Below are 22,022 nucleotides of genomic sequence, written 5' to 3' on the forward strand. Positions count from 1 at the left end.
GAAATTGTTTTCCTTTCATCAAAATATATGTTTGGGCCACATTGCTATAATTTCCTCCACAATGAGTTTGTAATCTGTGGTCCAAATTAAATAATATCAATTAACACTTAGTGTGATGCTTCAAAATTCCCATACATGTTATGGGTGCTGAAGTGGAAATATAGAACAACTGTCAACCTCAAATTGAACCTGGCAGAAGCCATTTTTCTATTCCTCAGTTGCCACATAGAGTGGGGAGGATGAAATACATTTCTAGACAAAACACAGAACTTTCTCGTGGCAACCAAGGTCACCTCTACAGGTCGTGGATAGAGACAGGGAAGAGTGCCTGGAGAGCCCACCAATTAACCTAATTGGCTAACATGATCTTTACACTTATCTACAACTTTTGCTGAAGGCTCATCTCTGTTTTTTGGGATATGAGAAACTGTTTTCTCATATGGTCCTATAATATCAGGTCTCTCGTACCTGACTAATTAAGAAAATTTTGGCCCGACCAACACTTGAGTTCCAATCTGCATCTGATATGCATTAGAGCCGGGGTGGCACAGTTGTTAAATGCAGCACTGCAGGCTACTTCAGCTGACTGCAGTTCTGCAGTTCGGCTGTTCAAATCTCACCGGCTCAGGGTTGACTCAGCCTTCCATCCTTCCGAGGTGGGTAAAATGAGGACCCAGACTGTGGGGGCGATATGCTGACTCTGTAAACCGCTTAGAGAGGGCTGAAAGCCCTACGAAGCGGTATATAAGTCTAACTGCTATTGCTACTCTATTACGACACTTCAACATGAGATTTTTGAAAGAGTTCAGAAACAGCTCTAAGACCTGTTCATACATCAGTTCTTTAAGGAACTGGGTCAACTTATTTCATATTCTCCAGTTCTTTATTTGAAAGCAGATAAAAACCAAGAGTATTCTTTTCTTTATGATACCGTGTGAGGATACCATTTTCCCATTGAGACGAATGTTTGTTTCAACCAATCTTCTTATTCCACAAACTCAACATGACCTCCTACTTTCCCTCCTCCTGACAAATATGGGCAACTTTGGCATGTGAAAACAAAGACACAATTGTTTAAAACAAATGGTAGTATACAATCATTTCACCTTCATAGTTGAATGAGTATTTTCTTCATGTCAACAAAGTGCTTACTATCAATTTACCCAAGCAATAAAAATGCCTATGGAGGGCACTAGCAATTAATGCTCCCCTTCATATGGAATGCCAATCAATATTTTATGAGTACGGGATCAAAGGACAGGACCCTGGGTGGGGGATCTTTTTAAACTTTCTTTTTTGGGAGCTTGTCTCTAACATTTCTGTACTTCTGTCAACCAAACTTGCAAGGAAGCACACTTCTCCATCCATCATTCTTACAGCTGAAGAAAGTATGGATGATCGCTTCTGAGACATTATCTGAACATCCTCAATATCCTTGCTGTCAAATATGGGTGTAGCAGCAGGAGTCAAATTCAACCTTATACAGACTGAATATCTACAAGTTATTTATTACATTTATAGACTGACAAATGTTACCCTTACAATGGTTTACAAAAAGTTAAAGCATAAAAACACAGAACAATTGAACCCATACCATAAAATTACTCAACACAATGACAACAACAAAAGCATAAGCAATACAATAGCCATAGGCAACCACCCATGGTCACAGGTGGTTTTAATGATTCCATAATGTGTAACATGTATGAAAAGAGCATATCAAAATTTGATTATTGAACAATAATAGCATATGAGTTATAGCTTTTAAAGTTAAGTATCCTTGGGTTGAGACTGAGTGCTAGTGACTAAGAGAGACAATGCATATGTGATCAACATCTGTCAGTTTCCTAGTATAACCTACAGTCATTACATTCTCTGAATGAATCCCTTCTAAATGTTAACCAGGCCTGACCTTCCTTAACTTTCGAGTCCAGGCCTCCTCAGCCAGGTATTACATATTATCCAGTCCAAATGACAGAATAATAAATAGATTGAACTCATCTGTTACCACTTTTCTTAGCAATCCCCTTGGTTTTAAAATCAATAGTAATTACCAGCATGAAAAAAGTTAGAATGGATTTTTTTTTCTTCCTTTCCAGATTATGAGCAAGTCAACTGCAGATTCTGTGGTTCTAAAACTAATTGGAATATAGTATGCAGAAACCCTTACCCCTTCAGTCCCACAAATATTCCCTCTTAGATTGATGGAACATATTCCAAGAAGTGATATGGTGTTTTCATAATGAAGTTCAGAAGCAGGGTTGCATGAAAAACTTGAACTGTGCACCATATATGCATTTAAAAGCGTAAATATCCCTCTAATCAGCAGAAAACTGATTGTGGCATATCATGTGTCTTAGTTATTATAGATCACATGGCTTAAGTGTCAATGTCACTATCTATGCCACTACATATAATAATGCTTATTGCATTTTTGTTTTTTCTCCCTAAAAATATGTTAATTTATTATTTTTGGCCAAAATTATCTTCCCGGACTAGAAGAAAAATCAGAATTCTGCACTTTAATGCCCCATTTTTCTGGAATCTATAATGTACTGCTCAGCAGTATGGAAAAAAAACATGTATGGAAGTAGTATGCAAAAACATGTAAACTAAGGTAAACTCCATCTAGAGCTATCCAAATTCAGTCTCTAAAAGGCGATGTAATGGTATGTGGGAATGACCTTGCAGACAGAAGGAAAAGCTGGAGGCTACAATTATGCAAAAACTTTTTCAGCCCATGGAAGGGGACATGGGAAGTACTTTAGAAGGGAATCTCCCTAGAAAAGTATTCCCCTTTTCTGGAGAATAAAAGGAGAGGGGAGAACAAATTAGTTTAACCCTTGCAAGATTCTGTTAAAGTAACCTTACATTAATGAAAAAAAAAATGGGAATCATTGTTGTGCTTCTTGTCTGGGGTATCGGAAGCACTGTAGATGTGGGACTGCAAATAAAGCAACTGGCTGAAAAAAAACCTCAATGCTGCCTTGAGATTCCTCAGAAACTGTCTGAAGAAAAGTTGAAACTGTTTTCAGGTATTGCAAACATTTGCTTATGATCCTTGCAATCTCCAAAGAACTTGCTGGAGATACAATCTAAATTGCTGAACAACAGTAGTGCATTGGAACAAGCGTGTTGTAGTATCTTTGCACACAAAAAAGGATTAGATTTGGATGAATTGAATGCAGAAAGGTTGATGGTTTACATGATATATGCATTAAATACGTATTCGACAAAACATGTCTCAAGAAATCATGTTATTTTATCCTAACTTGGCTTTGCATCCAAACTGCAAAACAGTACAGAATTTGATAGAAATGTGTTATTTGTCCACAAACATATCTGCAACAGCATATAGAGCATTTATGCCAGAGAGTTAATAAAGTCATGTATAGCAATAGCAATAGCAATAGCAGTGGACTTATATACCGCTTCATAGGCCTTTCAGGCCTCTCTAAGCGGTTTACAGAGTCAGCATATTGCCCCCAACAACAATCCGGGTCCTCATTTTACCCACCTCGGAAGGATGGAAGGCTGAGTCAACCCTGAGCTGGTGAGATTTGAACCGCTGACCTGCTGATCTAGCAGTAGCCTGCAGTGCTGCATTTAACCACTGCACCACCTTGGCTCTTTTAATGTATATCTGCTATATTCCTTCCAACTAAATTTAAAAAGGTAACAACATGCGTGCTAGTCATTTCCGGCTCTAGGGGTGGTGCTCATCTCAGTTTCTAAGCCAAAGAGCCAGCGCTGACCAAAGACGTCTCCGTGGTCATGTGGCCAGTATGACCAAATGCCGAAGGCACACCGAGTGGTTCCTATTTTTCTACTTGCATTTGTATGTGCTTTCAAACTGCTACATTGTAAGAAGCTGGGGCAAGTAATGGGAGCTCACTCCATTATGCGGCGCTTGGGATTCGAACCACTGAACTGCTGACCTTCTGATCGACAAACTCAGCATCTTAGCTACTGAGCAACCACATTAACAGTATTCTCATAATACCATTTTAATACTTGAACATGCAGCAAAGACATTGAGGCTCCTTTATTAGGAGCAGAAACCAGAGGTGGGTTGCTCCCAATTCAGGTTCGGGTGAACTGGGAGTGGTAATTGGGCATGGATTGCGGAATTGGTAATGGGGGCTGACTGGCCACGCTCCCGAACCAGTCCGTTCTGATGCTCGCCCTGCCTCATCTTTGCTATGCGCGTCCACAGAACTGCCTCCTCCTGCCTACACACAGGTGAGCATTTGCACCAGCCTAGCCCCCTCTCCCCACCAGCCAGCATCTCCCGAAGTTGCTGGCATTGCAGATTCAGCGGGGATGGGGGCAGCATGCTGGAGAGGGTGGTGGTGGCAGGAGAGGGCATGGCGGCAGGAAATGTCTGCATTTAGCTTGGATCTGGGGCCCACCAAGGAGCCGCTCAGCTTCATCAGATTCCTGTGATGCGTAAGCTGAGTGGTAGTGATAGGAGGCGCCCAGTCAAGCAAGGCCCAGGCAGGCTGTGGAGTGCAGAGCCAGGAAAAGCCATACGTTTACTAGAAGGAATTGAAGCATTCAATTTTGCAGCCCAGAGGCCCTGTCTGTGTTTATATCAGGTGGATGAAAGCGGGGAGAGAACAACAGAAAGGAAAGGGTGGGAGATAGGTAAAAATACACACAGAGGTGCTGAACTGTGCAAGCATTGTGGGAGAGAGGGAGGGAAGTTCACCTGATCCTGGCTCGGGACAAGGTGAGGAGGAGGAACTGGCTGCAAACCCCAAAAGACTCCCAGGCACAGCGGGGGCCATGGGAAATCACAAAGCCTGGATTGCACAGGCATGCTTGTGCCCTGCAGTCACAATACTGTGACCCAAAGGATCATAAAAAGACAATTCTAGATCCTATCAACAGATCCTGCACCAATCCTCACAACCCTCTTTGTCTTGCAAGTGTGCCAAAACACTTTTCACCCGGAGGGAAACAAAGCTTTGTCTGCTTGCAAATGGGGCCCTTTGAAATGGAGCTAATCGCTCTGTTTCAAAGCACCCCAATTGTAAGCAGATGAAGCTTCCAGGCTGTCATTTCTCCATCTGGGAGAAAAGTGCACCTGTCCTGGGAAGATGGTGGGAGATGGAAGGAGGGATGCAAAACAAGACATCTCCACAAAATAAGACCTAATGGGGCTTTCGGTCCCCTCAAAATATACAAGATGCCATCTTATCTTCAGGGAAACACAGTATCTTTCATCTATAAAGAGAAGGGAACAAAGTTCTAGAATTTTTTTTTTAATTTAACATTTATAGGCCGCCCTTTTCCCTGAGTACTTATAGGGCATTTGCTGATAATATTCCTGGGTTGGGCAGGTAAAAATGTCCTGTTGTGAAATATTTCCTTTTTCTTTCTTCAGGGAATTTTTCTGTCCTGCTTTTTGTTTCAGATACATGCATATAATACTTAGCAGTTTACTGAAGGTGAACAAGATAGCAGGGAAAAAGAACGCAAATCAAAAGAGAGTCAGTAATCCATATGAATGTTAGATAATACATGAAGCAATGTATACAGTTTTGATCCTTTAGATGTTGTACTTCATATTATTTAAAAAAAATAATATCTAATGGGGTTTATTTCTTTCTGAAAAAAAAGGCTTTTTCTTCTTATCATGATGATTTCATATTTCCTTTCTTTTAAAAGAAGGGAAGTACAGATATGGGTTCTGTTGTCAGCTTGTATAAGCTTTTAATGCCTGGTAAAACTACAGTTTTCAGTACTCTTCAACATTATTCTTCCTGGATTTCTTATATTATGCTAATTAAGTTCCTCCAACCAATTTCAGTATATCTTTCACTCACCACCAGTCTTCATTGCCAGGTTTATACCGAACATAGTAAAGAGGATGAGCATTTCTTAACCTTGAAGGCTACATTAGTACATTATACTATTCAATCCAATATTGTGAAGCAGAGATCTCTTCACATCAAATTGTAAATTTCTGTTGATTTCTTCAGCATGCAAAGTAGCCATTGTTGACGTGTTTTGAATATTTTAATGTTAGCCCAGTTTTTGTAGGCGGAGGAAGCGTTACAGTAGCTGGATCCATTTTTATGTGATTCAAGGTCCTTAAGACCTCAAACTAACTTACATTAAGAGCCAAGGTGGCGCAGTGTTTAAAATGCAGCACTGCAGGCTACTGCTAGATCAGCAGGTCAGCGGTTCAAATCTCACCGGCTCAGGGTTGACTCAGCCTTCCATCCTTCCGAGGTGGGTAAAATGAGGACCCAGATTGTTGTTGGGGGCGATATGCTGACTCTGTAAACCGCTTAGAGAGGGCTGAAAGGCCTATGAAGCGGTATATAAGTCTACTGCTATTGCTATTGCTATTACATGAAAAGATTTAAAAGATTAGAGATTAGGGATTAGAGTGGTTTAACAATCATGTGTCTCAGCCTCAGCACTCTGATACTAGCTTCCTCTGAGAGATCTGGTACTATTTATTTATTTTATTTTATTTATTTAGTTTGTCAAACATGTACGAGATAACAGGCATAAGTATAAACATGGACATGAACACAAGAAATGGGTGCGAATAAATGGAAACAGTAGGACAGGCATGCTGGTGCGCTTATGCAATCCCCCCTTACAGACCTCTTAGGAATGGGGTCCACAGTAGACAGACTAAGGTTATTGGGGGTGTGTGAGGATGTAACAACAGAGTCGGGTAGTGCATTCCAGGCATTGCTGAAGTCTCTTGCTGAAGTCATATTTTCCGCAATCTAGTTTGGAGCGGTTTACCTTGAGTTTGTATCCATTATTTGCCCCTGTATTATTGTTGTGGTTGAAGCTGAATTAGTCATTGACAGGTAGGACGTTGTAGCAGACAATTTTGTGTACTACACTCTAATCGAGACTGGCTGACAGCAGTGAGGGAAATCTAGCAATTGCTATCATTCGGCTACATTTTTATAAAATTCTTCCACAGCCTCTGCCCTACGTTGTTTAGCCTGACAAAACAGATGCGGGTGATAAAGTACTCAAATAATTCTTCTTTAAACAACAACAACATTAATCCCCTGGTCACACACTACCTTTAATCACTGGCTATTTTAAGCAGAAAGTCAAGGTGCATAGAAGTTGTGCAATCTTTCTGATCAGCGGCTATAAATGGAATTTTGAGAGGATAGTATGAGTTTGTGGCTGGGCAACCATAGTGGGTTTTGACAGGCACAAAACTTCTTTGGAAAGCAAATTGGTGGATTTCCTTCTTGCCACTGTCCATAATTACCCAGAATTTGTTTTTTCCTCTAATTTTATCTTTTTTTTCTAGGTAGGTGGGCATAATTCTAAATTTCACCTCCCTTATGCTAGGTTTATAGTTTTCAGCTGAATAGAATGTTGGAAATAAATTAGGTAAGAGGCTTTGGGATTCTGTCTATCAGCTGGACAACATTCCAAAAACTGAATTGAATTGGACCAAATGTCATTTGTAGGAGAAGCCGAGAGAGAGAAAAGAGCTTGAAAATGATCCAGATCCAGTCATGCATCATAGGAGGAAAAATACTCCAGAAACTGGAAAAAAAAAGATCAATGCATCCTCCTGTGACAGGCAATTCAGCAGAAGCTTAGAAAGTTGCTGACTCCTTACTCTTCCAAGTCATATATCTCAGAATGGAGATACTATTAAGAATGTGAATAATATTACATAAAGGGATTTGGAACTACTACTGATAGCTACCTGAAAAACGAAAGAACAGTTACAGGTTCAATTTTGCTATGGGAGGAAAAGATGAAATTAGTACAAGAAAATATTTTTTTGCCAAGTACAGACAGACACATGGACCCAAATTTTTCACCAATTCTATTTGGGATCGATTAAAGAGCCGAGGTGGTGCAGTGGTTAGAGTGCAGTACTGCAGGCCACTTCAGCCGACTGCTGTCTGCAGTTCAGCGGTTCAAATCTCACCGGCTCAAGGTTGACTCAGCCTTCCATCCTTCCGAGGTGGGTGAATTGAGGACCCAGATTGTTGTTGGGGGCGATATGCTGACTCTGTAAACCGCTTAGAGAGGGCTGAAAGCCCTATGAAGCGGTATACAAGTCTAACTGCTATTGCTATTGCTATAGTGTTTTCCCATCCAGAGTCATAAATGACGTCTCACAAGGAAATCCCACAATCACTCGGTCTTGGCAGTGATGATCTGTAGGTGGCCTCTCCCTATCCAGAGCCAGTAGTCTCCAAGCCTGAGCCTGCATTTGAATAGCATCCCGTGCCTTTCATGAGGTAGAGATATATAATTAATTATCATCCACATATTGCCATGCTATTGAATGAACCCAGAAGCTTCATATAGATATTAAATCAGAGGAAAAAAGTGACCTAAATTCTGAGGCCTTCCACATGAGAGTGGCCTACAGCTGGATCTCTCTCCTTCCATCCTTCATCCTTACCAACACTGACTCGAATCAGCCACAAAGGAAGGAGAACTACTACAAAATATTACTCTCCGTTTCTAACTCCCAGAGCCAGTCCATAAAAGTTACAATGGGCACTGTTGTCAAAAGCTGTTGAGAGACCCCAAGAGGGCTTTCATTTAAGTGTATTTTAATTTCTACAAGTTGCATTTTAATATGTGATTATTTGATTATATTCCACAATTCCAATTTCTCTGGATTGCGTTCAACAATTGTATTCCACAATTCCAATTTCTCTGGATTGCGTTCAACAAAATTGGATAAATTTCCCTCTTCTCCTGATTTCTATCTGACTACTGTGATGTGGGTTAAGTTTAGAATATAGATTTATACTGATTATCTGACCATAAGTTTCTTTAGCATTAATTTTACTTTTTACAAAACTTTTCCTGTAGTAATAAAAACAGACAAACCAACATAAAACTAGCAGCATCCTATCAGAACAAATAAATCAGAACAAACAAATAAAGTAGCTTAATAATATCACTGCTAGCAACACAAATATGCAAGGAAACATACTGGCTATTTCACCCATATTTGTATTCTTTACCATTTGGTATTATAATCAGAACATCTGTTATAGTAATGAGACATATGTTGTAGGTCAATAAAAAGACTAAAATAAAAGTAATTAAAAATAAATAAAAACGGAGACTCCTGCAAAATATCTAAAGGGGAATAAACCAAGGGATTGGAATATTATGGGTGTCAAAGGAGAAGGAAATATTTTTGTTATGGGTTAGACATAATGAGAGAAAATGATGAAGATATTTTTGGGGAAAAAAAGATGAACCAATAAATTAATCATAATGCTAATAAGAAATGGGGTAAGGTGGAAGGAGAGAGAAAGAACACAGTTAAACCTAACCTGGATGTGAAATATTGGCAAAAGTAAATTGTGGGCATGAAAGGGCCAAATATAGATTGTAAGATTTGATACAAAGAGAGAAAGTTATGCAGTCTATGAAGTGCAGGAGTGTTGGTTTGCATTCAAAAAACACAGAAACTCTGATTAACTGGAATTGGGTTCTATTGGCAAATGTTCAGTGGTGGGTTTCAAAAATTGTTTAAACCTACTCTGTGGGTGTGGCCTCCTTTGTAGGAGTGGCTTGCTGCCCATGTGACCGGATGGGAGTGGCTTGCCGCCCATGTGACCAGATATGAAGATGCCGACGACACTTGTCAGAACCACCTTAAATTACCTCACACACAGCACTGGCATGCAATAGAATATGATGTAAACTTGTTTTTTAAAAGGCATCTTTGGTTTGCATTAAAACAACTTCAACACACACAATGTTCCGATTGCACCACAAACGCAGTAGTCATCCTTACCTTTCACAGAGGCCCTGAGTTTGATAAATAGGAGCATGATAGTGTAGAATAATCATATCCAAGGACCAGTGTTAGGTTTCAAAAAAAATTGGAACCTCTTCTGTAGGTTTGGCCTGCTTTCCAGGTCCACTGGTGGAACCTCTTCTAACCGGTTCGGTAGATTTGATGAACCGGTTCTACCGAATAGGTGCAAACTGGTAGGAACCCACCTCTGCAACTGTTCCTTTAAGGTGAGGCTCAGCCAGAATTCAAAAAACTGTGTTCACCTGAAAGCGAACAGTAATCTAAAATGGAAACATCTGAGATGTGGTCAAAACTCATCAACCCTGTAATGACATTTGGGAGTAGTCACCTTGGGAGGTGGGGGAAGGGAAAGGGCTGCAGTGATGAGGATGTTCAAATAGAAGTCCGAAGGCATGGGGATGCCGCAAATGTCTCAGAAGGCATCATCCATACTTTCTTCAGCTGTAAGAATGATGGATGGAGAAGTGTACTTTCTGGCAAGATTTAAAAAGAAAATCTTTCCGTCTGGGCCTACTCCCTATCTGGACTACCTTGCAAGGCTAATATGACCTCGCTCAGTGTGAAGAGCAACAGGACGTTCTTATTGTGTACACTGCCTACTTGAGAGCTCAACTCCTAGGCTATGTAAGTGAATAGGTTGTGTGTATGTGTATATACACAAAGATATGATCACAAGGCACATTGCTGGTGTCTTGGCCTGTAGCAGACGGGCCAGATAAAGGTAGAACAATCCTTGGAACTGAGTATCATGTCAAAGGTGACTTGTAAAATGCTCAGAGCAAAGTCAAGTGTCTTGAATATTATTAGATTTCCTCCAGGCAGACTTTGCAAGAAGACTTCCTTCCCCGTGTGACCTTTGAGGGTTAGGAGTGCATTTGAAGTAAAAAAATGAAATTGTTGGTCACCTTGAAATAATCTGAAGTAATGGATAGCAAACAGTGCATAAAGACAAAACATGGTATGTTTCAAAATAGCAAGTTTAGAAAATTCACACTACTTCTGGAAAGAATAATTAATGTGACATATTATTTACCTACTGTATACCTAGTGGTGGGATCCTGCTGGTTTAACAACCGGTTCGGTGATCATGTATCTATCATTTATTTACACAGAATAAATTAAAATAAACGATTTTAAAAAATTCTATACTCAATACTTTTAAATAAAATAACTTTAAAAAATTCTGTACACAACACATTTAAAAGTATTGAGTATAGAATTTTTTTTTAAATCGTTTATTTTAATTTATTGTTGATAGGATCTTTTTTTAAATATTCTAATATAATTAAAAAAGATTCTATCAACAATAAATTAAAATAAATGATTTTTAAAAATTCCATACCTAATTACTTTTAAATAAAAAGATTTTTTAAAAATTCTATAAACAATAAATAAAATATTATTTAAGAAAAACAATAAAAGCATAAAAGAAAAAAAACGGGTCACATACTAGCAGGCAGAATCAGTAGCTCTCCGATGCGATGGATGCAACAGGGAGCAGGCAGGCGACGAGGCAGCAGGTAAGATGGACTGAAGGGACAAGGGACAACGGGTCAGCTAGGCCCGCCGCCTGACAGACTTAGCCAGCCAGGAGAGGCTGGGGACTGGGGGAGGGTTTGGGTAGCAGGAAATCCCCTTTCGGCCACACGGCGTATGCCAGATCACTGCTTTTGAAAGGCCTTCCCATGCGAAAGCCATGAACTGGCATACACTAGCTTCCCACTGCCGCAACCCTTTTGGCCACGCGGCATACACCAGCCTGCAGCTTTCACAAGGGAAGGCCTGAAGGCCTTCCCTCGTGAAAGCCGCAAGCTGGCATACACTAGCCTCCCACCGCAGCCCTCCCTCGCACTTAATTGCTTACCTGAGGGAAGCTGCTGAAAGGCGAAGCGAAGCGAAGGGAGGACCCAATCAGCAAGCGCGATGCGACAGCTGCTTGGGAACAAGAAAAACTCTTTTCAAAAGAGGAATGTTGGGCGTTGGCACCACCTTTTTAAACGGGTGTTAGAGGTGGGCGGGTCGACTCCAGCCTGGTCACTGATTGGCTGGACTCCAGCCAATCAGTTAGCAATGGGCTGGACTAGTTTAGTGCAGATGGGGGGAGCGAGCTAGCTACGATGGAACAGGCGGGATGAGTGAGCAACAGGGCCGGAGCAGGCATTCCGGAAGTTATTTCCAGTTCCACCAGTAGAACCTCTTCTAACCAGTATGGTAGATTTGATGAACCTTTTCTACTGAACCGGTTAGAACCGGCAGGAACCCACCCCTGTTCTCCTGCTTTGTGCAGGTCTTGCGTGCAAACATTTTTGCATTCACATTTGCACCTAAAAAAGTCTGTGTGTGCGCACAATCTTAGAGAAGGAAAAAAGAATTGAATTTCTGCAATGAAGATTGCTCTGTGGATACACAAAACAGAAAATCAGGATGGCAGAGTCAGCAATAGGATTGATTCAGGGGCGTGGCAGGCCAAGTTACTACCTACTTGGACAAACCAGTCCGAACTGATAGGAACCCACCTCTGCAACTCTTGTATGTGTCTTTATAGCTCTTCTGGGTGTTGTGATAAGAGAACAATATCATCAGTAAATCTTAAGTGATTTAAATAGGTACCACTGATTTTTATTCCATCTTTTGCCCAGTCTAGTTTGCAAAATACTTCTTCAAGACAGGCTGGGAAAAGAATAGGTGGTATTATATCTTATTGTATATTGTATTGTATAATATATCACTATAACTATCCATAAATCATCTATATCTATAAGTTTTTGTCTACAATTTAGTGACTAATAGCATGCATCTATCAAATTCTACAACTTTTTTGCTTTTTGGAATTAAAATTAAATGTTTCCTCTATATCACAAAGAATTTAACAGATTGCTCACTCTATAATTCAGAATATTAGTTGTAAATGTGCTTTGATTTTTTTGCGTTGACAATTACAGAACCAGAATAATTTCTGAATTGAATAAATATATGCAGGGTTGACAGGAAACGCTGGATTTATAAGTCATAACGGAAAGCCAAATTAAGCATTCATCCAAATGTTATTTATTATTTGAAGAATAATATGAATGCTTAACTCCTTATTTCATTGACCAAGTCTGCAAAAATATGCCTGTTCTATTCTGTTTATGCAAAGCACAGAGAAATAAAATAACTCCTCATGCAAAAGACTTTGTGAAAAGAATTATATGACTCAAGAAATTTACCAACATATTTATTATAATGATTTACACCTTGCTGTTTATATTAATTGGGCATACATTTATAGAGATATCTTAATCATTTCCAGCTACTTTGTTTAAAACATCATATCCTTATTTCAGTTGGCACCAATGGAATTATTTCTATGTCTGTATTAGAGATGGATCTCCCCCGCACAGGAGAGAAATGGGGATGCACAAAATAGTTGAGATGGGCCAGAAGATGCTTACTATCTATGTATGGTATCCAAATTGTTATGAGAACTTAGTCAGCTAAGAAAATAACAACAAACAAAACAAGTATGGTATTTACATATTATACAGTCTGCATATAGGATCATGGATAAACTTATACATACAGAGAGAGGGAGAGAGAGGGAGAGAGAGGGAGAGGGAGGGAGGGAGGGAGAGAGAGAGAAAGAGAAAGAGAAAGAGAAAGAGAAAGAGAAAGAGAAAGAGAAAGAGAAAGAGAAAGAGAAAGAGAAAGAGAAAGAGAATGAGAATATCTATCAAACTGTCCTTGGCATCTTGATACATCTCTTTTAAGATCAATTAAAGCTTATGTAGTCATTTGCAGCTCAAACTGGGAGAGACTTTATACAGTAGCCCTCCTTTGCCAACTTCCTTGTTTAACAGTAAAATCATCATTAAAATTTATAATGGTTGGGGGGAAATGTTTGCAGCCAATTCTTGCATTTATGGCCATTGAAGCATCCTGTGATTACATGAATGTTATGCGCAAGTTTTGCAACAAGAAGCATTAATGGAAAAAAAAAACAGAAGTGAAATCACAAGTCATAGAACAGAGAACAAAGAATAACAGAGTTGGAAGGGAACTTGGAGGCCTTCTAGTCTAACCCCTTGCTCAAGCAGGAGACTCTATACCTTTTCAGATAAATGGTAGTCAAGTCTCTTTTTGAAAGCCTCCAGTGATGGAGCACCCAGAACCTCTGAAGGCAAGCTATTCCATTGGTTGATGGCTCTTACCATTCTAAATTTTCTCCTTAGTTCTAAATTGCTTCTCTCCTTGATTAGTTTCTAGCCCTTGTTTCTTATCTTTCCTTTAGGTGCTTTTGAAAATAGTTTGACTCCCCCTCATCTTTCTGACAGCCCCTCAAATATTGCAAAACTGCTATCATGTCTCCCATATTGCTTCTTTTCATTAGACTACACATATCTAATTCCTGTAACTGTTCTTCGTATGTTTTGGCCTCCAGTCCCCTAATCATCTTTGTTGCTCTTCTCTGTTCTCTTTCCGGAATCTCAACATCCTTTCTCTGTGGTGACCAAAACCGGATGCAATATTCCAAGTGTGATATTACTAAGGCTACGTAAAGTGGTATTAGAAAAGTCATGTATTTTTTAAAGCCACAGGTTGCTTAGGAATGGAGTTGCAAATCCCAATTGTAATTGGTATGCAAGAATTACCTTGATCAAAGAAGTTTCATTGTACTGATTGCATAATATATCTTCTCAAGTTAAAAAATTTTCCAGCCTATCATTTGAAATGCATTGTCATTAACAGTGATACCATAAAACTTCCCATACTTTTTCTTTTACAATAAGGTTCTCTTATTTGTATTGTTGTACAAATGCATATATAAATGTTGCATTTGTGCTGATAAATAAATAAAGGGAGACTAGTATAGATCTATTTCAAGCTATTTAGCTTTCATCAGCTAGCCATACCCTTACTGGGATTTGAACCTGAGCTGTTTTTACATGTTAGGCAGTTGCATTAGCCTCTAAGCCACAAGCTCTCCTCCCTTATCAGCTGAGCCAAGGAAATAAGTAAGTGTTATGTCAAAACACCTGGTATGCCCAAATATGGGAGGGAACATACTGCTTCCTTTTTGCCTTTCAGCTCCACCCTTAATTGGTTTCTTTGCAAATTGCAAAGGGGTGGACTAGATGATCCTTCTGGAACCTTTCAACTCCCTCTTCTCATTTTTTTTAACTTTATTATTTATTACATTTAGCCATTCTTTTGAAATAACATGCATCCTTCTATTCATAAAAACTTCTAGTGCTTAAAGTCTAGATAGGATTCTCTACTGTTGTCCATTTTGGGCTTATATGGCATACTGTTTGAGGTGGGTCAAACATCTGAATGAGACAACCTCAAATCAAATCAAATGTTGTAAGAATTTTTTTGATATGAATAACAGAAGAACTTTGCACATAATTTTCAGATTAATGTGTTGAATGGCCCACCACTCGTACCTGAGAGACCGCCTCCTGCCGATTACCTCCCATAGACCGATTAGATCTCACAGGTTAGGTCTCCTCCGGATTCCATCCGCCAGCCAATGTCGGCTGGCGACCGCCCGGGGGAGACCCTTCTGTGTTGCAGCTCCAGCCCTCTGGAATGATCTCCCCGTCGAGATCCGGACCCTTACGACCCTCCCGGCTTTCCGCAAAGCCACCAAGTCCTGGCTGCTCCAGCAGGCCGGGGGGCTTGTGAAACATCCAGCCCCACGGAAATTGTGAATGTTGCGGTTTTTGTTTTAAAGTGTTGTCTTTGTCTTCCCTTGTCTATTGTGAGCCGCCCGGAGTCCTTCGGGAGTGGGCGGCATACAAGAGAAATAAATACAAATACAATACAAATACACAGAGTTCTCATTCAAAGCCCCAGTGTTGGAACTACCTCTTACAGAAAAGATATTTAGTCCAGACAAGGGAGAAAATGAGAGAGACTCAGAGAAACTCCACCTTAACCTCTTTGGCCCTGGACTGCATCACATCTGTATGAACAATTTTAACTTATAGATCCCAGAGAATTCCCTGGGATCTATAAGAAAAAGAAATGTTAGCATTAGCTGGCTGCCAACCAGCAAGATGACAAGGTGGATTCCTGTCACAGTCCAGTGATAGGCAAACCAAAGCAGAATTGTTAGAAGTAGAATCCTTTTCTATCTATATCTTAAAAACAGCAACTGACCTGCCTGGCATGGGTTGTGACCAAGAATTCAAGAAACAAGCAACAAATCCAAGGTAGAAGACCAGAGCCACAGCGGGGTTAGAACCTGGCATTTATAGCACAGCAAAACAAGGTAAACACCACAGAGTTAAAAAGTTGTCCTCAGCGCTTTCTTTCAGGGAATGAGGCTTGAGAGCAAAATTATTTGTTTCTTAGGAAATAAATAAGCTATGCTGAGCTACCACTGAGATACCCAACTAGAATGTTTTACTCATGAGATGCTACTCTCCTGACAGCCTGGCCATCAGTCAGGCTATCTGGCTTGCAAAGCTCATGCTTCTGATGTTGCATCTTTAAATCATACCTCTGCTTGGGAGTGAGCGGCAGTCTATGGGGCTGTAATAGGTGCATGGGTGTATAGGAGCCGAGGTGGCGCAGTGGTTAGGGTGCAGCACTGCAGGCCACTTCAGCTGACTGCTATCTGCAGTTCAGCAGTTCTAATCTCACCGGCTCAGGGTTGACTCAGCCTTCCATCCTTCCAAGGTGGGTGAAATGAGTCAGCATAGACTGTGGGGGCGATATGCTGACTCTGTAAACCGCTTAGAGAGGGCTGAAAGCCCTATGAAGCAGTATATAAGTCAAATAAATAAATAAATAAATAAATAAATAAATAAATAAATGAATGAATGAATGAATGAATGAATGAATGAATGAATGAATGAATGAATGAATGAATGAATAAATGAGTCCTGGGAGCTTGGTGCATCTGCATAGTTGCATAGCAGGCAGAGCTCAGGAAAGAGTTTTCCTAAATTATCGGATTATGAAAGTGACGGTGGTATGACTGCACATTCAGATGTTACTTAATGTAGTTTTACAATAAAGTAGAATTAGTTTATCTGACCATATTTCCTGTCTTGTCTTCTGGATAAGGATGACACATGGATATAATTGGTGCAAAAAATGTGGGAGGTGTTCTTGGAGCCTTGACTCCTTTCTGAAGAGCAAATGGACACTATGGTTACGTGACAATTGTTCCCATAAATTGGAATGGTTCCCATGGATTGGTTCCCATTGGATTGGATTGTGCCAATTGCTTCTATGGGTTTCTATGCCCTGGTCACTTCTTACTTGAACTGCTATATGGTGCTTCTCTTGAAGATCATCAGGAAGAAAACTGGTACAGAATGCAATGGGCTGTAGCCTTTAAACGGAGGCATATTATTTGCAGGACAATCTATCTTTGAATGTTTCTGTGTGTCTCTTTAGATCTCATAGGATGAGCATTGCAATGAAATGTGTGGATGATGTTGGGGGACAAAGGAAAAAAGATGTTGTCTCAATCAGACAAGAGAAAGAGATCCCCCAGTGGCCTAATTGATCAGACAATTAAAATTGACAGCAGGAACTCTGGATCTTCAGACCTGGAAGATTCTGTTAATGAACCCCTACAGTAAAGAAGAATTAACGCATCTAGTTGTGCTTCCTATCTAATTTACCCAGGAAGATAAACAAGGATGCTTTGGGTTCCTGTGGCAATTGCAGTCCCAAGGCATGTGACTCTGGGTGCAGCAAAGAAGAGCATATGTCAATGGCCCCAATTCTGTTGACTTTCCACAAGAACTCAAAAACTTATCATTCCCTCCCCTCCAATTGAGCCAAGTAACCAGATAACGTCATAATAATTGTGGCTTGAACTCATCTGAACTCTTCCCCCTCTCTTCTCTTCTCTTCTCTTCTCTTCTCTTCTCTTCTCTTCTCTTCTCTTCTCTTCTCTTCTCTCTCTCTCTCTCTCCGTTCCCTGTCTCTCTTCCTCCCTCCATCCCCCTCCCTCTCTGCCTGAGTCCCTCTGTTTCAGCTTTATATTAAATGCCTAAAGTCACAGTTGCAAATTAGGGGGTTCTATAAAATGCTTAAATAAAATAATCTCAATTTAATGCAAATTTATTTTGGTTAATTTAATATTAAAAATCAATGTAGAAAAATATAGGCTATGGACTAGGGCAACAGCCCAGCCTTTCATACATCACCTACAGATTTAAATTACGTCATTGGATCATCATATACATCTTGTGTCTGTATCTGGGTGCACTTCACGGTCAGGTATCACCAGAACAAACTTCCACAATTTCATCGCACGATTGGCCAACCTTGCCTGAGAAATGCTTTTCCTGTGCCGCTGTAAGAAGAATCTAATTATAGTTATAAGGAGGGATGGAAACCCATAATGAATTTACCATAATTTCACGTTTATTATAATATATTGTGATTCATATAATTAACAGTATAGCTGATCTGCATTCGTGAAGAGTTGCTGGCAACATGAGTAAAATAAGCATTAATGCATCCACATAATTAACACAGTGATGGCAACAGAAGCTCCATTTATAACTATTTTGTGGTAATAACATTTTACAAGTACAGATTGTTTCATTATGTGGCATAATAATTGCCTTTACAAACTTAATAAGTTCATTAAAATGCCAGGTAGCATTCAAAGCCATGGAGCAGAATGCCGTGTCTCTCTCAAGGATATTTAATGTAAAGTTGCCACTTAAGCGACTTCCTTATATATTTCTCTTTAACTTCCATTCAGTAAAAATGTTATTGTCGTTTTAATATTAGTCATTTATGGCAGATTTAAAGTTCTTTATTTAACTACATGTATTTTTTTCCGTCTATGCTTTAGCACCTTTTCATAACTGTTATGATATGCCTATGCACAATTATTATCATTATGATTATTACCGCTAGAATTTTATCAAGCACACATAAATCAGCCTAATTCCTTGACAAAATATCTTTTAAACTTTCATTACTTTTAATACGTTTTTACTAAAGGCAAAAGTTTTGTATATAAAAAATAATAATGTGCTAGAATACATAATGTGATAGCATGTCCGAATTTAAGTTAATATGGCAGATTGCTCAGGACTTGATTATTGCTATGCAATTTAATTACAGGAAAATGTTCCAAATAAGGATTCTATGTAATCAGCAGGTTTCCTGAAACTTTCTAAGATCTTTATCAAAAAACAAAAAAGACAAAAACCCTAAAATCGCAGAGGCATATAATAAGGTTATTTAAATGAACAGTCAGCACTATGTAGTGTAAACTCTTCGACAATATTATTTAACTGATCCCAGCTTTAGGAACCCAGCTAGCATTCCCTATCCATTAACTTAGCATCTTTCTGGAATGAAACAGCACATATTCTGATTATCATTCTGTATTCCTGAAGCTTTCCTGTGTTTGCAGATAGTTTTCTCTCATTTATTGTCCCTTCATCTGATAAAATATGTTTTCATCATTTAGTATGCAAAGCAGATAGCAGAAGGCTCATTCTGTCAAAGTTCAATCTAATTAATGTTCGTCACATTATCACAAGTTCTTCCATATGAACAGAATAATATAATGCTATCTGGTTTTTTTTTAATGCATTTGTATCTTGCAACACAATGATTTTTCCCCTATAAACTTATGACTGTTAATAGGCACAATCTCGCCCTATAATTTGATATTCCTTACACTACCCACTGTACCACCCGTGGCATCTGGCATTCATAAACTTGATTATTAGAAATTCTAATCATCTTTCTGATGAAAAATCTTCCAAAACTTAACTTAGCCAGCAACTATAAAGATTGTCAAGTTTATAGCAATAGCTACTTTCTGTATATTATTATATTTGTTTTATTTATTTGATTTATTATGGCTATCCAAATAAAATGTCTGGGACTGTATATAAATAAAATGAAATAAAAAAAATTGAATGATTAATTTATCATATCATATCTGATTCAATTCAGATATCACTGAACTCTGAACCAATTCAGGGCAATATGCAATAAAACAGAATTTTAAAAAAACCAATAATAAATAAAAAAGCAAGAAAAATTGATGGCAAATCCAGCTAACCACACTCGTATTGTCAAATCAATCATCTAAACCAAGGCCTGGGAGAACAGCCAGGACCTTAAGGCTTTCTATAATGTCATCAGGCTGGGAGCTATATGGATATCAGAGAAAAAGAAACTGTTCATCTTTTATTGAGAAAGGATGGTTCTCCCTGGAGATAATCCGTCTGATCCCTGGCACCTCCATCCTGTTGTTGTAATCTAATTTGATACAAAACATATTTACTGCCTGCCTGCTCCCAATGTTTCTGGAAGGTTTCCATCCAGGAAAGAGGAAAGATTGCTTGGGTTTAGAATTACAGGAAGGATGGGCATGGAAGATTATATTCAAGTTTATATGACAATGCATCTGGTAATCCTACCAGATTTTATAAGTGATATAAAAACTGAAATAGGAATATATTCAAATCTCACCGGCTCAAGGTTGACTCAGCCTTCCATCCTTCCGAGGTGGGTAAAATGAGGACCCGGATTGTTGTTGGGGACAATATGCTGACTCTGTAAACCAGTTAGAGAGGGCTGAAAGCCCTATGAAGCGGTATATAAGTCTAACCGCTATTGCTATTGCTATTTTTCTGATAAGGGCCCTTTGGTGGCAGGAGACTGGAACATGTACATTCTAAGCCCTTTCTAAACTGTAATAAGAAGTGGATCAGTCACAGTCCCCTCTTATTGGACTGGAAATGCCAATTCTTATTCTTAATAATGTAGCCGTCTCCCTTTTAAAGAACATTGTTCACAACCACTTATTAACATCTTGAGGTTACCTCTGTTTCCCTTTTTTGTGTATGTGTGATTATCTTGTGCCATTTTTACTCTGACAAACCCATGGAATCAATTGTCTGCTTGATTGCTTTGGAAGGTTGTCCGAATAAAATTATTTGGAGGCGGGAATGGAAAACGTTGAAAGACAATTTTCCTATTTGCACATAAATAACTCCTAACAAATCAATTTGTACGACAAATAAGAAAAGAATTACAGTGATGTATCCTGTGGTTTGTAGGATATTTGTATGAACATTTGCAGCCCGAATATTTTGTTTTCATCACAACTTTACCAGCCTAGGAAAGGTCATATTTATTGGCTGATATATTCAGTCACATGGGAACAAAATAGTTATTATAAACATCAGATTTGAAAGTCCTGCCTGTCTAAAAAAATAAATAACTGGTAGTTATACTGCACTGAGCGGGAGACAAAGCTCCCTCGTTCTCAATTTGAGATGTTGTAAAAGAAACAAATTACAGGTTATAAAATCTCAAGAAAAGGAGGAATAGAGACTATGGCTGATCACTCATTGTCTTGGTAGCTTGGAAGTAGATGAATAAAAGATAACTGCTAAACATCTTCTAGTATGCAAACACTGTCCTGTGCTTTACTTGTATTGAGTTGTTTGGATAATGGAATCAGCCACATTTTTTCTTTATTTATTTCAGCAAGGTAAAAGCTCTTATAGCAAGAAAAAGTGACAAGAATGTGGCAGTGGGAGATTGGAGTGTCAACACAGCCCAAGGTGTTCGATGAGGTTGAGTTAATTAATTAATTAACTTTATTGGTTAGCCTATAGGCCATATCAAAATATAAGGTTCAAACACGTATTACCAATAAAATCCTATAAAAACAATTTAAAATAAGAATAGGGTAAAACACAATAATAATGGGATAAAATACAATAATTTAATACATAAATACGCAAAATAGAATTAAATGACATAACATTATATTTCATTATCACCCTTACAATCTACCCCAATCAGGCCCACATATGATGATCTCAATCGGACCATTTTAGTCAGAAACTGTGCTGTATTAAATGTTGTTTTCAAAATCTGGCCACACATGAGGTATGTTGTTTTAATATGGGCCTCCCACTGGGTTATACGTTTAATGCATGAATCAATGTACTTATCTTTCGCGCCCCCTTTTTTAATTGGTAATATGTGTTTGAACCTTGTATTTTGATATGGCCTATAGGCTAATCAATAACGCCAATTAATTAATTAATTAATTAGGTTTAACAAAATATTATCTATAAACCTCTAATGCAAGGGTGTCAAACTCACATCGTCACGGTGATGTTCCATGACATATCAGGGCTTTTTCCCTCTTTGCTAAATCTGTTGGGAGTGTGGTCAGCGCATGACACATCTGGTCCATGGGCCAGGAGTTTGACAG

Source organism: Thamnophis sirtalis, unplaced genomic scaffold (genome assembly GCF_051295495.1).
Source record: "Thamnophis sirtalis isolate CommonGarterSnake01/CBP01778 unplaced genomic scaffold, rThaSir2_p1.2 scaffold_8, whole genome shotgun sequence".
NCBI lineage: Eukaryota > Metazoa > Chordata > Lepidosauria > Squamata > Natricidae > Thamnophis > Thamnophis sirtalis.